Genomic DNA, 12,500 nt, shown 5'->3' on the forward strand with positions numbered 1-12,500 from the left:
ACCTTTCCCTTCCCCTGCCTTACCCTGCTGCCACCCTTTCCTCCCTTTACCAACTGGGGTGCAAGAGAGGGCAGCGGCTGGGAGTGGTTGTGGGAGTGGAGCGGGGTGGAAGAATTGGGGAGGGGGGAAGGTGGAGTGGTGGGGTCGTTGGGTGGGGTGGTTACTACACAGAGCTTCTTATGAGTCACACACCTTCGCCCCCCACCTCCGCCCCCCAGCACCTCTATCTACTGCACCTCGGCCACTCCCCTGACACACCTCATTCTTTCACTCCTGTCTCTTTTCCTCTCTTCCTCTCCCACCTGTCAGTCACTCTCCACCACGTACTGCTTTCACTCTCCTCCCCCCCCCTCCCCCCTCGAACCTTGTCTCTCTCTAATTCTCGTTTTCATCATTTGTCTTTTTTTTTTTTTCTATTTGTCATCAGTTCTTAATTTATATAGTTCCCCCTCTTACACCCCCCCCCCCCTCCCTTGAACCTTGTCTCTTTCTAATTCTCGTTTTTATCAGTTGTCTTTTTTTTCTATTTGTCATCAGTTTTTAGTCTATATAGTTTCCCCCCTCCTATTATTTTTTCCTCTTCTTTAGCCTTTCTCTCAGACTCGAATTTTTACCCCCTCTCATCCTTATCTCCTTTCCTTTTCATCTTCATCTAAACCCTCATTCCTTCTTTTCCTACAATTCTTTCCCATCTCTCCTCTACCTTCTTTTTCTATTTAGTTTACCTTTCCTTCTTAACCTCTGAACTCCCTTTCCCTTCCTCACCTTGATATAAACCCCAATTCTTCCATTTCTTGCCTCATTAACCCATCTCACTCAACTGTCTTTACCTTCCCTTTTGCCCTTCCTCGTTAACCCCTGCGCTCCCTTTCCCTTCCATTGGCTCTTTTCCACTCAGCTACTTTACCTTCCCCTTTTAATTGCTCTTTCCCACCAGCTTCCTTTCCCTTCCCCTCCCACTTGCTCTTTCCCACTCTGCTGCTCTTCCTTCTCCATCCACATGCTCTTTCCCACCTGGCTACTCTCCCTTCCCCTCCCTGCCCTCACCTCGCACCTGTCCAGACTTTCACCCTCTGCAAGTTTCCTCCTCCTGCCTCGTTAACAAAGGAGCGATTATGGACAGGTCGGATCGGGAGATTGACCCAAGATTCTGCCTTTCTAACGGTGCGGCACATGACCATTCTCCTCGCATGGCTACGGGGTCGATTTTCATTTTCGTTTCCATCAATAGTTTTTGCTGTGTGAGTCAGTGTTTATTTTTCTTTTTTCCTTTTTGTCCCTCTTTGTTTTTCTTTTGCGTTGAGCTGGCAGAAGATAAATTGTTTTTCGTGGTACTCTTTGATTGTGACTTGAATGTTTTTGTGTTCGGTGTTTGTGTGTGCGATAATGTTATGCAGAGGGTACGTTCCCGTCTTCCTTTCTTACACTGGCAGCGCGTATTTCGTTTTTCCTCCTTGTCGGCTTAATGTTATTGTTGTTGTTGTTGTTGTTGTTGTTGTTGTTGTTGTTGTTGTTGTTGTTGTTGTTGTTGTTGTTGTTGTTGTTGTTGTTGTTGTTGTTGTTGTTGTTGTTTGCTGTCACTTCCCTCACCTGCAAATAATCTTCTTTCTCCCTCCCTTTTTTTATAAGTATTAAACGCGCTCTTAATATACACAAAGTTACCATTTATTATTATTATCTCTCGGCTACACAAACCACTCAGGCGGCTTCTTAGCACTTTCTTTGGCAATTTTTTTTTTTAATTCTATAGCACACAATACTTGTTTTTCGGCGCCGAGGGCTTAATGTTAAAGCTTTGCAAGTATAATGTTATCGCTGGGTACGATTTCTATTTTATATCTCTCTTTGTGCCTCTCGTGTTTTCTGTTTAGTCTTCACAAGCTGATATACGAATTTATTTTCAGGGTCATTAGGTATTGGTGAAAGTAAAAATTTATCATATTTCGACATAGCCTTTTCTTTTTTTATTCCTAACCGAAGTCACAACTAAATCCCATTCGCCGGACAGACAACGTAAAAACCCAATCAGTATTACCTTCACGGACAGTACAGGTGGAATTTCCGATAGGACTGTGTGTTTCACCATCTCTGTATTGGTTTAGTTTCCGCCTCACACCGGCTGGGCAGATCAGTGCTGACGGGGATTTCAAGTCCTATGACCGGCTCCACTTCCTGTTCATCTCTTCTTTTATTCATCTTGTTGTGCTTGGTGGCTGTTGTTGATTCCATTGGTGGAGGGATGACTGGTGGTGAGTAGGAGGAGGAGGTAGAGGAGGAGAAGGAACAGAAGGGTAGAGGTTACGTTAGGGTTTGGTTGCTTCTCGTTGATTCGTGACTTGCCTTCTTAACTCATATTTTCCTTTTTCTTCATTTCTCTTTTGTTGGCCTCAGTCAGTCCCCCTTTCTTCTGAGCAGGTTAAGTATGTAGGACTAAGACCGGTGAAGTGAGGGTAGCACAGGTGAGGAGCAGGTGAAGGTGCGTGTTGAAGGTAGAGAAGGGAGAAGAGAAGGGTAACAGGTGTGTGTGTGTGTGTGTGTGTGTGTGTGTGTGTGTGTGTGTGTGTGTGTGTGTGTGTGTGTGTGTGTGTGTGTGTGTGTTCTTACTTTTATGTACGTTTATTCTTTCATTAGTATTAAGCATTTCCTCTCCTTGGTTTCTTTGTAATCTTTTATCATATTTTCATTTATCTCTTCATTTGACACCTGTCCTCTCTTATCGTCTCGTGTTGTTTGTTGTTATCAGCTTATCTTCTCCTGTTTTGCTCTGTTTTGCTTTTCTTATATTTGTCTTTCCTTTCCTCTCCTCTCCTCACCTCTCCTCCCTCTTCTCCCTCTCCACTCCTCTCCCATTCGTCTCTTCACCTTTCCACACCTTTTCCTTGCCCTTCGTGAGTCCCGTCCAGTCATTCGTTACTCCTCGTTCACCTGTTGACCTTCATGCCTGCTCCCTCCCTCCTTTTTACCCTTCCTCCTCCTCCTCCTCTCCTCTATTTGAATCTCACGTCTTTCTTTCCCTCGCCTCTCCTTCCCAGCCTCCCTCCCACCGTGCTTCCTCCTATTCTTCCTTCCATTCGCCTCCCCCTACCATCATCCCTTTGTCCCTCCCTCCCTCCTTTCCTTCGTCTCCTCTCTCCTGCCTCCCTCCTATTCCTTCTTCCATTCGACTCCCCCTACCATCATCCCTTCGTTCCTCCCTCTCCCCGTCCCTCTCATCGCTGCCTATAATAGTTTCCTTGCTACCTCCTTTTATATTTTTCCTGTGATGTTGTGATGTTGTTTTTACGTTGCGACACACTTAGGGTTCACTGACTGCCTGCGTGTGTGTGTGTGTGTGTGTGTGTGTGTGTGTGATTGATTTCAAGACCCTTTTCTTTTTCTAAACTATCTTAAGAAGCATATTTATCTTAACCATCTTCTGTGTGCATGTTGATGAAGATAAGACCGAGGGAGGAGGAGGCGGGGGGAGGAGATGAGCGAAGATGGGCAGAGGCGGCAAGATAAAAGATATACCCGACGAACAAGACAGATTGCCGCGTGTGTGTCAGGGTCGGGGAGGTGGAAGTGGTATGGACCGGCGGCGTTGCAGGAAATTAAACAACACAGCGGGTGAGATACTCGCTTGGGAGGCTGCGAGTAAGCATGTGGCCGCCTCCTTTCACTTTCCGCCTGCTGTGTTGTGGCGTGAGTTGTCGGGGGCGTTAACGGGGTCACCTGTCTGTTGTTGACCCCGCCACCCCCCGCCCTACCTGTTGTGTTTGTGTCGCTCATCATTACCTGCCCCCTCACCTTTTCTCACCTATTCCCTCACCTTTCCTTACCTGCCGCCTCCCTCCCTCTCACCTGCCTCTATACATTCTCATATTTATTTTTCATTTCGCCTTTTCTACCCCCCCCCCCCCCACACACACACACACACACCTCATCACACATAACCCCAACTTCCCCTTACCTGCCCCTTACACCTCACCTCCGCTCACCTGTCTCCTCCCCTCTCCTCACCTGCCCCCCTCCTTCCTTCAGTTAGTAAAAAAAATCTCATAATCCTAATTGATAGCTACGCAGTCTGTCTTTTAATCCATTCATTCAGTATAACCATCAACATTTTTTTTTTTCGATTGCTATTTGACATCTTTTTAGCGACTTTTTTTTATAGGAACTTGTTGTGGGTATGCCTTGTCTTCTCTAGCGCTTGGTCCACTCCCACATACCAAAAATAGAGAAGTTGTAATAGGATCTCAGCATGCTCAGGTGGTGCTAATTAGGTGAACTCCCGGTGCCGTACCTGTGTGTCTGTGCATGTGGCTCCGTTGCACCATTCACGGCGGCGCCAATACTTGGGTTCACTGCGGAGGGTTCTTTTGTGTGTTGGTGCAGGTGCGTCATTATACTAATAACCCTGAGTGCCGTGCCAAGGCTAATGGTCTTTAATTGTCATTGCTTCAAGCTTTCTCCGGCCGTAAATCATGGGTGTGTGCATGAGAGAGAGAGAGAGAGAGAGAGAGAGAGAGAGAGAGAGAGAGAGAGAGAGAGAGAGAGAGAGAGAGAGAGAGAGAGAGAGAGAGAGATAACCATGGCAATAATGACTGACTAAAGATAAGACCACTTGAGATGAGTCACTCATTTGCTCTCTATCACTCACTCACTGTCCCTCACTCACTCACTGCCTCACCTAACATTTCACTCCCTCCCTCATTCCTTTCGTCAGTCAGTCAGTCAGTCAGTCAGTTAGTCAGTCAATCAGTCAATCAGTCAGTCAGTCAGTCAATTAGGCAGGCAGACAGGCAGGCAGTCGGCTAGTCAGTCAGTCAGGCAGGCAGGCAGGCAGACAGACAGGTAGACAGGCAGAGTCAGTTAGTCAGTCAGTCAGTCAGTCAGGCAGGCAGGCAGGCAGGCAGTCATTCAGTCAGTCACAAAAAGACGAACATGTTTTGCTATTTGGGTGAAGTGAGGTAGAGAAGAGCGAGAGGGCGAGGGGGGGGTGGAGTGATACAGTGGATTCTTAATAAATAATTCGGCTCAACAAAGGTACATTAGACCGACTGAATGGCTGACTGATGAGCGACTGACTATTGTTAATGGCGCCGACAGTCTGCTTTATTTGCTTTCCTTGGCCTTTTGTTCTTCCTGCATAGCGGATCAGAACTTCGCATAAATTATCGTCTCTCTCTCTCTCTCTCTCTCTCTCTCTCTCTCTCTCTCTCTCTCTCTCTCTCTCTCTCTCTCTCTCTCTCTCAATTTTTTCTCTGTCTTTTTCTCCGTTCCTTTTTTCTTTCTCTTTCATTTCATTTTTCTTTCTTTTTTCTTTCTTTTTCATTTCTTTCTTTCAACTTTCTTTCTTTGTTTCATTTTCTCTTTCTTTTTTTCTCTTGTTTTTCCATCTCTCTCTCTCTCTCTCTCTCTCTCTCTCTCTCTCTCTCTCTCTCTCTCTCTCTCTCTCTCTCTCTCTCTCTCTCCCCCCCCCCCCGTCTCTCTTTCTCTCTCCCTTCTCTTTCCCTCTCTCTAACACAATGGAGATCGCAGAGTGTACAATCAACTCGCATGGTAGACAAAGAAGAACCACTAAAAAGATAACAGAACAAAGCAAGGCGCTGGAGGAAAAATGTACGTTTCAAACACACGTCATTCTTCTTCCTTTGCCTCCTCTTCCTCCTCCTCCTCCTCTCATTAACCGGCCCAGGTAACCTCATTATCACCTCCACGGCCAGGCGGGTTTGTGTGTACTTACCGGCCGAGGGGAAATAGGATGATAAGCGGGAAATTCGTTGGTTAATTGGCTACTCCGCCCTTGTGTCCCCCTCCCTTCCTTTCGTGTGTCTGTCCCCCTTGCACTCTCTACCCTTACCCTCCCGTCCCTCCCTTACTGACCGTTATCTGTATTCCTCCCCTACACATCTATACTCCCTACCATGCTGCCTACATACCTCGCTCTCCATATATTCAACTGCTTTCCACTACACTTTCATTCTCCTATCTTTCTTCCTCTCCTCCATACCTTCCTCTCATCTTCACCTTTTCTATAAACATCTATGCTCCTTTCCTTTCTGTTAATCTTAGTATGCAACTCTGTCCTTTTCATTGCAAGACTTTCATCCCCTTTTATCTCTTCCCTTCCTCTCTTTCTCTCTGTTTTCATCGTTTCACTATATTGCGTAATCCATTCTTTCCTCTTTCATTTTTCACACAATTCTGCTCTCCAGTATCTAGCATATACACCTTCTTCCCCATCCCCTTCTGTTTCCCTTTCCCTCTTTTATGGTCCTTACCTACTTCTGCCCTTTAACCTCTACCTGCCTCCCCCTTCACTATATCTCTCACAATCCCCTCATGTTCCCCTCCTTCCCCTCAACCCTCGCCCTATCCCTCACCCTCTCACCTACTCTTCACTCTTCCATCTACCTCTCCTATCACCTTATCCTTCGCGCATCCCTCACCTGATCTGCCTTTCACCTCTACCTCTCCCCTATCACCCTATCTCTCCCTTACAGCCCTCACCTGCTCCTCCCTCCCCTCTTCCCTTACCCTATCCCTCACAACTTATCACAACCCTTACCTGCCCCTCCCTCCCCTCTTCCCTCACCCTATCCCTCAGAACTTATCACAACCCTTACCTGCCCCTCCCTCCCCTCTTCCCTCACCCTATCCCTCACCTGCCCCTCCCTCCCCTCTTCCCTCACCTTATCCCTCACAACTTATCACAACCCTTACCTGCCCCTCCCTCCCCTCGTCCCTTATCCTCACGCCGGTAATGAGCAGCGCACCGCACGTCACGACAGGTGGATAGGAAATTATGATGGTCCGGCCAGGTAGGTGGGGAGCCACGCCCTCAGACCTGTCCAATAAAGTGTGTTTTTTTCCCTGTCTCGTTTGCACCACTTCGATATTGGTCAGTTTTTGTTTCTTTTGATTCGTATACGTTCATTAGTGGTCTTGTTAGTGTTTTTGTTTCTTTTGATTCGTATACGTTCATTAGTGGTCTTGTTAGGGTTTTTGTTTTTCTCTTATGTTCTACTTTTTTCTTTTTTGGTTTTGAGCTTCCCTGATATCTTGTTCCTACGCCCACACATTTTGTCGTTTTTTTTGCCATATATATTGACGAAAATATGTGTGAGGAGTGTGAGTACGAATATGATGATGATGATGATGATGATGATGATGATGATGATGATGATGATGATGATGAAGAGGAGGAGGAGAAGGAGAAGTGGAAGGAGGAGGAGTAGGAAGTCGATGAGGAAAATAAAATGAAAAAAGAAGTGCAGGCAAGAATTTTCCTCTATCCACTACTGCTACTACTACTACTACTACTACTACTACTACTACTACTACTACCACTACTACTACTACCACTACTACTACTACTACTACTTACCACCACCACCACCACCACCACCACGACCTCTCCCTCCTCCCCCTCACCACACTACCAACAGAAACAATAGCACCACACACACATAAACCATCGACGCCCAAGAAACAAACACTGGCCGAGGAATATATATACGCGCGGAGAGCAAATTTAATGTTGAAGGCAAAGGAGTGAGGCGTGTGTTTTGTAATGTATGAAGGCGTGTAACCCGAGGAGACGAGTGGCGGGCGTGAGAGGCGCGGGGAAACCTTGGGAGCCGATGAAGGGGAGGGAGGTGAGGAGGGGAGAGGAGAGGGGAGTGAGGTGTGGGCGTCCTGGTGAAGCCCCTCAAAGCCCCTATACAGGCCCCGCCCCAGCCCCGCCCCGGATCACTATGTTGGGTGTTCATAAACCAGACCGTTTTTTTTGTGTGTGTGTCTGTGTGTGTGTGTGTGTGTGTGTGTGTGTGTGTGTGTGTGTGATCTTGTTGTGGTGATGTTGTTGGCTTCGTAATACTGTTGTGGTCTTGTTCATAATGTTGTTGTGGTCTTTTTTGCATTGTGTTGGTGGCTGCCGTTGTTGCTGTTGTTCATGCTACTGTTACTGTTACTTATTATTTTCCTGCTGGTAGTTCTGCTTTCAATGGTTGCAGTATTACCGTTCCTGCTCATACTACTGTTGTATTTCTACTGTTACTGCTACTTTACTATAACAACAACAACAACAACAACAACAACTATACTAATTCTACTACTACTACTTATACTACCACTCCTGCATTAAATATATATACAACTCTGCAATTCAAATCTGATCAAACTGTATTATTTATCCCTTTGTACCGTCTTAACAACATCAGTAATACCAACAACACATGCATCACACATTCCCGGGTGCACACCATCCCAGCCTCCTCCCACCACCCGTCATACCTCTCATTACTTTGTCAGGCGCAGGTCAGCAGCACACCGCAGATTTCCTCTCCCACTCTAATACGCCGCGCGGAAACCAGGACATGACGCAGTGGACGCATGATTCTGTCCTGCCATCTGTGACGCTAAACTTATCACTGCATAGGAGGAAACGAGGAAAGGAAAATGATAAGAGATAGATAAGGCGAGAATGAGAAGGAGGAATCAATGAGAAGGTGGAGAAGAGAGAGGGAGAAAGAATAAACATGTCAGGAGAGGGAGGTTGAGAGCAAGAGAATTTAGAGAAGTAAGAAAAGATGAAAAAGAGAAATAGAAAGAATAAACATATCAGGAGAGGGAGGAGGAGGATGAAAGTAAGAGAAGTAAGAGAAGATGAAGACGGGAGAGGGAGAAAGAATAAACATGTCAGGAGGAGGAGGAGGAGGAGGAGAGTAGGAGAAGCAGAGAAAACAGGAAGAGAGAAAGGCGGAACAATAATAAGGTGAAGGAATTGATGAGAGAGAGAGAGAGAGAGAGAGAGAGAGAGAGAGAGAGAGAGTGTGTGTATGTACGAATGAATATTTCAGGGGAGGGAAGATGAGAGTAAGAGAAGCAGAGGAAGCAGGAAGAGAGGGGGAGGCAGAGAGGAAAGGGGAAGGCGGAACAGGGACTTAAGAAGGAAGGGGAAGCAGGAAAGGCAGTAGATGGTTACGGAAAGAGTAAAGTGAGAAGATGAGTTGCTGGGAAGGGATGAAGAGAGGAAGAGAGGAAGAGAAAAAGGGATTAGAGGACGAGAGGAAGGAAGAGGAGCAGGAAAGTTAGGTAAATTGGAAAACAGAGAGAGAAGAAACAGTAGGATGAGGATGAGAAAAAGGGATTAGAGGACGAGAGGAAGGAAGAGGAACAGGAAAGTTAAGTAAATTGGAAAACAGAGAGAGAAGAAACAGTTGGATGAGGAAAAGAAAGGAAGAGAAAAAAGGATTAGAGGACGAGAGGAAGGAAGAGGAACAGGAAAGTTAAGTAAATTGCAAAACAGAGAGAGAAGAAACAGTTGGATGAGGAAAAGAAAGGAAGAGAAAAAAGGATTAGAGGACGAGAGGAAGGAAGAGGAACAGGAAAGTTAAGTAAATTGGAAAACAGAGAGAGAAGAAACAGTAGGATGAGGAAAAGAAAGGAAGAGAAATAGGGATTAGGGGACGAGAGGAAGGAAGAGGAACAGGAAAGTTAGGTAAATTGCAAAACAGAGAAAGAAGAAACAGCAGGATGAGGAAAAGAAAGGAAGAGAAAAAAGGATCAGAGGACGAAAGGAAGGAAGAGGAACAGGAAAGTTAGGTAAATTGCAAAACAGAGAAAGAAGAAACAGCAGGATGAGGAAAAGAAAGGAAGAGAAAAAAGGATCAGAGGACGAAAGGAAGGAAGAGGAACAGGAAAGTTAAGTAAATTGGAAAACAGAGAGAGAAGAAACAGCAGGATGGGGAAAAGAAAGGAAGAGAAAAAGGATTAGAGGACGAGAGGAAGGAAGAGGAACAGGAAAGTTAGGTAAATTGGAAAACAGAGAGAGAAGAAACAGTAGGATGAGGAAAAGAACGAGAGACTGGAAAACGCAAAGGATGAAGATAAGAAAGGTAAAGAAAATACGATGAAAAATAAGGAGATAGAAGAAATCTAGAAGGAATAAAGATGGAAGGAGTGATATGATGGAAAGGAGAAGCAGAGGAGAAGAAGAAATATAGAGGATGAAAAAAAAAAAGAGAGAAAAGACAGAAAAGAAAGAGGGAGGAAGAAACGGAGGATGTAGGATGAAGAAAAGGAGAAACAAAGGTAGACGAAAAGAAAGAAGAGAAAAAGGAAGATGGAAAGAGAGGACGTTGCAAGAAAAGAGAGGAAAGAGATAGGCAGAGAAGGTGCAGGACGAAAATTAGAAGAGGGGAAAAAGAAAAACATTGGGGGAAGATATGGAGGAGAAGGAGAAGGATGAATAGGAGGAAGTAGAGGACGGTGAAGGGCCCGGACAAACACCGACATATATGTACATACGCACATGGATGGAGGTGGACGCGTACACACACACACACACACACACACACACACACACACACACACACACACACACACACACACACACATCCAGAAACGAAAACAGGTCTAGAATTTCTGACCTTCCTGAGCCATATATAACCTGTACACATCACGTCAAATACCCTCCTCCTCCTCCTCCTCCTCCTCCTCTGCCTCCTCCTCATTGTTTTGTTATTGATGTTATTCTTGTGGCGTTTTTTCTTAATCATCTTCGACATCATCATCATCATCATCATCTTCTTCTACTTCTTTTTCTTCTTCTTCTTCTTTTTTTTTTTCTTCTTCTTCTTCTTCTTCTTCTTCTGCTGCTGTTTCATCTGTTTCTTCCTCTTCTTCTTCTTTTTCTCGTCCTCGTTCTCGTCTTTTTATTTATTTTTTATTTTTTATTTTTACAGGTAAGGAGACAGTTCAAGGGCGGAAAAAAAAAAGCCCGCTACTCACTGCTCCTGAATAGAGATCAAAGGAGTGTTCAAAAAGAGAGGTCAATTTCGGGAGGAGAGGTGTCCTGATACCCTCCTCTTGAAAGAGTTCACGTCGTAGGCAGGAGGAAATACAGATGAAGGAAGATTGTTCCAGAGTTTACCAGCGTGAGGGATGAACGAGTGAAGATGCTGGTTGACTCTTGCATAAGGGGCTTGGACAGTGTAGGGATGAGCATGAGTAGAAAGTCGCGTGCAGCGGGGCCGCGGGAGGGGGGGGAGGCATGCAGTTAGCAAGTTCAGAAGAGCAGTCAGCATGAAAATATCGATAGAAGATAGAAAGAGAGGCAACATGGCGGCGGAATTTGAGAGGTAGAAGACTATCAGTATGAGGAAGAGAGTTGATGAGACGAAGAGCTCCTCCTCCTCCTCCTCCTCCTCCTCCTCCTCCTCCCTTACCACGGTGCAAGCACGAGCTGCGTAGGAAAGAATGAAAAAAAATATATAATTCGTAGGAGGAGACGCGGCAGGTGGGTAGCGGTAGGCAGAGGAGGAGCAGGAGAAGGGAAGGAGGAGGAGGAGGAGGAGGAAGTGGAGTTCCGCCGCCGAGGATCAGATGGTGAGCGACGCCCTGATTCTTTGTGTGTCAGTCAGTGTCCCTTACCTCCTCCTCCTCCTCCTCTTCCTCCTCCTCCTTCTTCTTCTTCTTCCTCTTCTTCGTCTTCTTCTTTTCCTCCTCCTCCTCCTCCTCCTCCTCCTCCTCCTCCTCCTCCTCCTCCTCCTCCTCCTCCTCCTCCTCCTCCAGAAGCCCGATATTAACCCCCCATTGTTAGTAATCTCCATACTCTACACACACACACACACACACACACACACACACACACACACACACACACACACACACACACACACACACACACACACACGCAGCAAGGAGGAATCAGATCGTGGCATTCAAAAACAAACGGCAATTAACTAACCAGAAGTGTATGTAAATGTCACTGCGGCTTCACACAGTATAGGCAAATCAGAATCATTATATATTGCCTTGCTAATCGCATTTAATCGTTACTAATTATACCGTTCATATTTGACTTGTGAACTTAAGAAGGACAAGTAAATCACCGTCTAACCTCTAATGATGCGAGAATTAGTTTTTCTGATTGTATGCCCGATTACCTACAGCCTCACTTTTATAATAACTAAATGTTGCAATGCTTAAGAAACATTCATGCTTCTCCTTTTCCTGCAGTTTACCTCCGACTCCTTCCCTAAAATTCTTCGTCCTTTCATATCCCTCCTCCTCCTCCTCCTCCTCCTCCTCCTCCTCTTGCTCCTTCGTGCGTACTTTCCGTAGAAGAAAATACCGTGGCGCGAGTGTTCCCCTTCAGGACGCGTATCGGTCACTTATCACAACGGAAGCAGCAGCGAGAGGAAAGTATTTTGCACGCAGGGGTTATGTAAGCTGCGGTAAGGGGAGGAGAGGGAGGGAGGTTAAGAGGAGAAGGGGAAACTTGAACTCACACACACACACACACACACACACACACACACACACACACACACACACACACACACACACACACACACACACACACACACACACACACACACACACTCAGAACAGACCAAATATAATTTCGAAATCATGGGGTTCACCTAATTTACCTCAATAAGGGGTAAATAATATGCGTCCACCTGCTTATCTGGAGGTGCGCACTTCTCAACGCGGCGGACGCTTACTTG

At 45.9% G+C, this 12,500-nt stretch overlaps 1 protein-coding gene across 1 annotated transcript in view; it reads left to right on the forward strand.

Moving 5' to 3' along the window:
* LOC126982220 (protein lava lamp-like) overlaps positions 1-12,500 on the forward strand; it is a 163,372-nt gene that overhangs the window by 5,676 nt on the left and 145,196 nt on the right. The window lies entirely within an intron of this gene.

This window comes from Eriocheir sinensis, chromosome 4, assembly GCF_024679095.1.
Source record: "Eriocheir sinensis breed Jianghai 21 chromosome 4, ASM2467909v1, whole genome shotgun sequence".
NCBI classification, from domain to species: Eukaryota; Metazoa; Arthropoda; class Malacostraca; order Decapoda; family Varunidae; genus Eriocheir; species Eriocheir sinensis.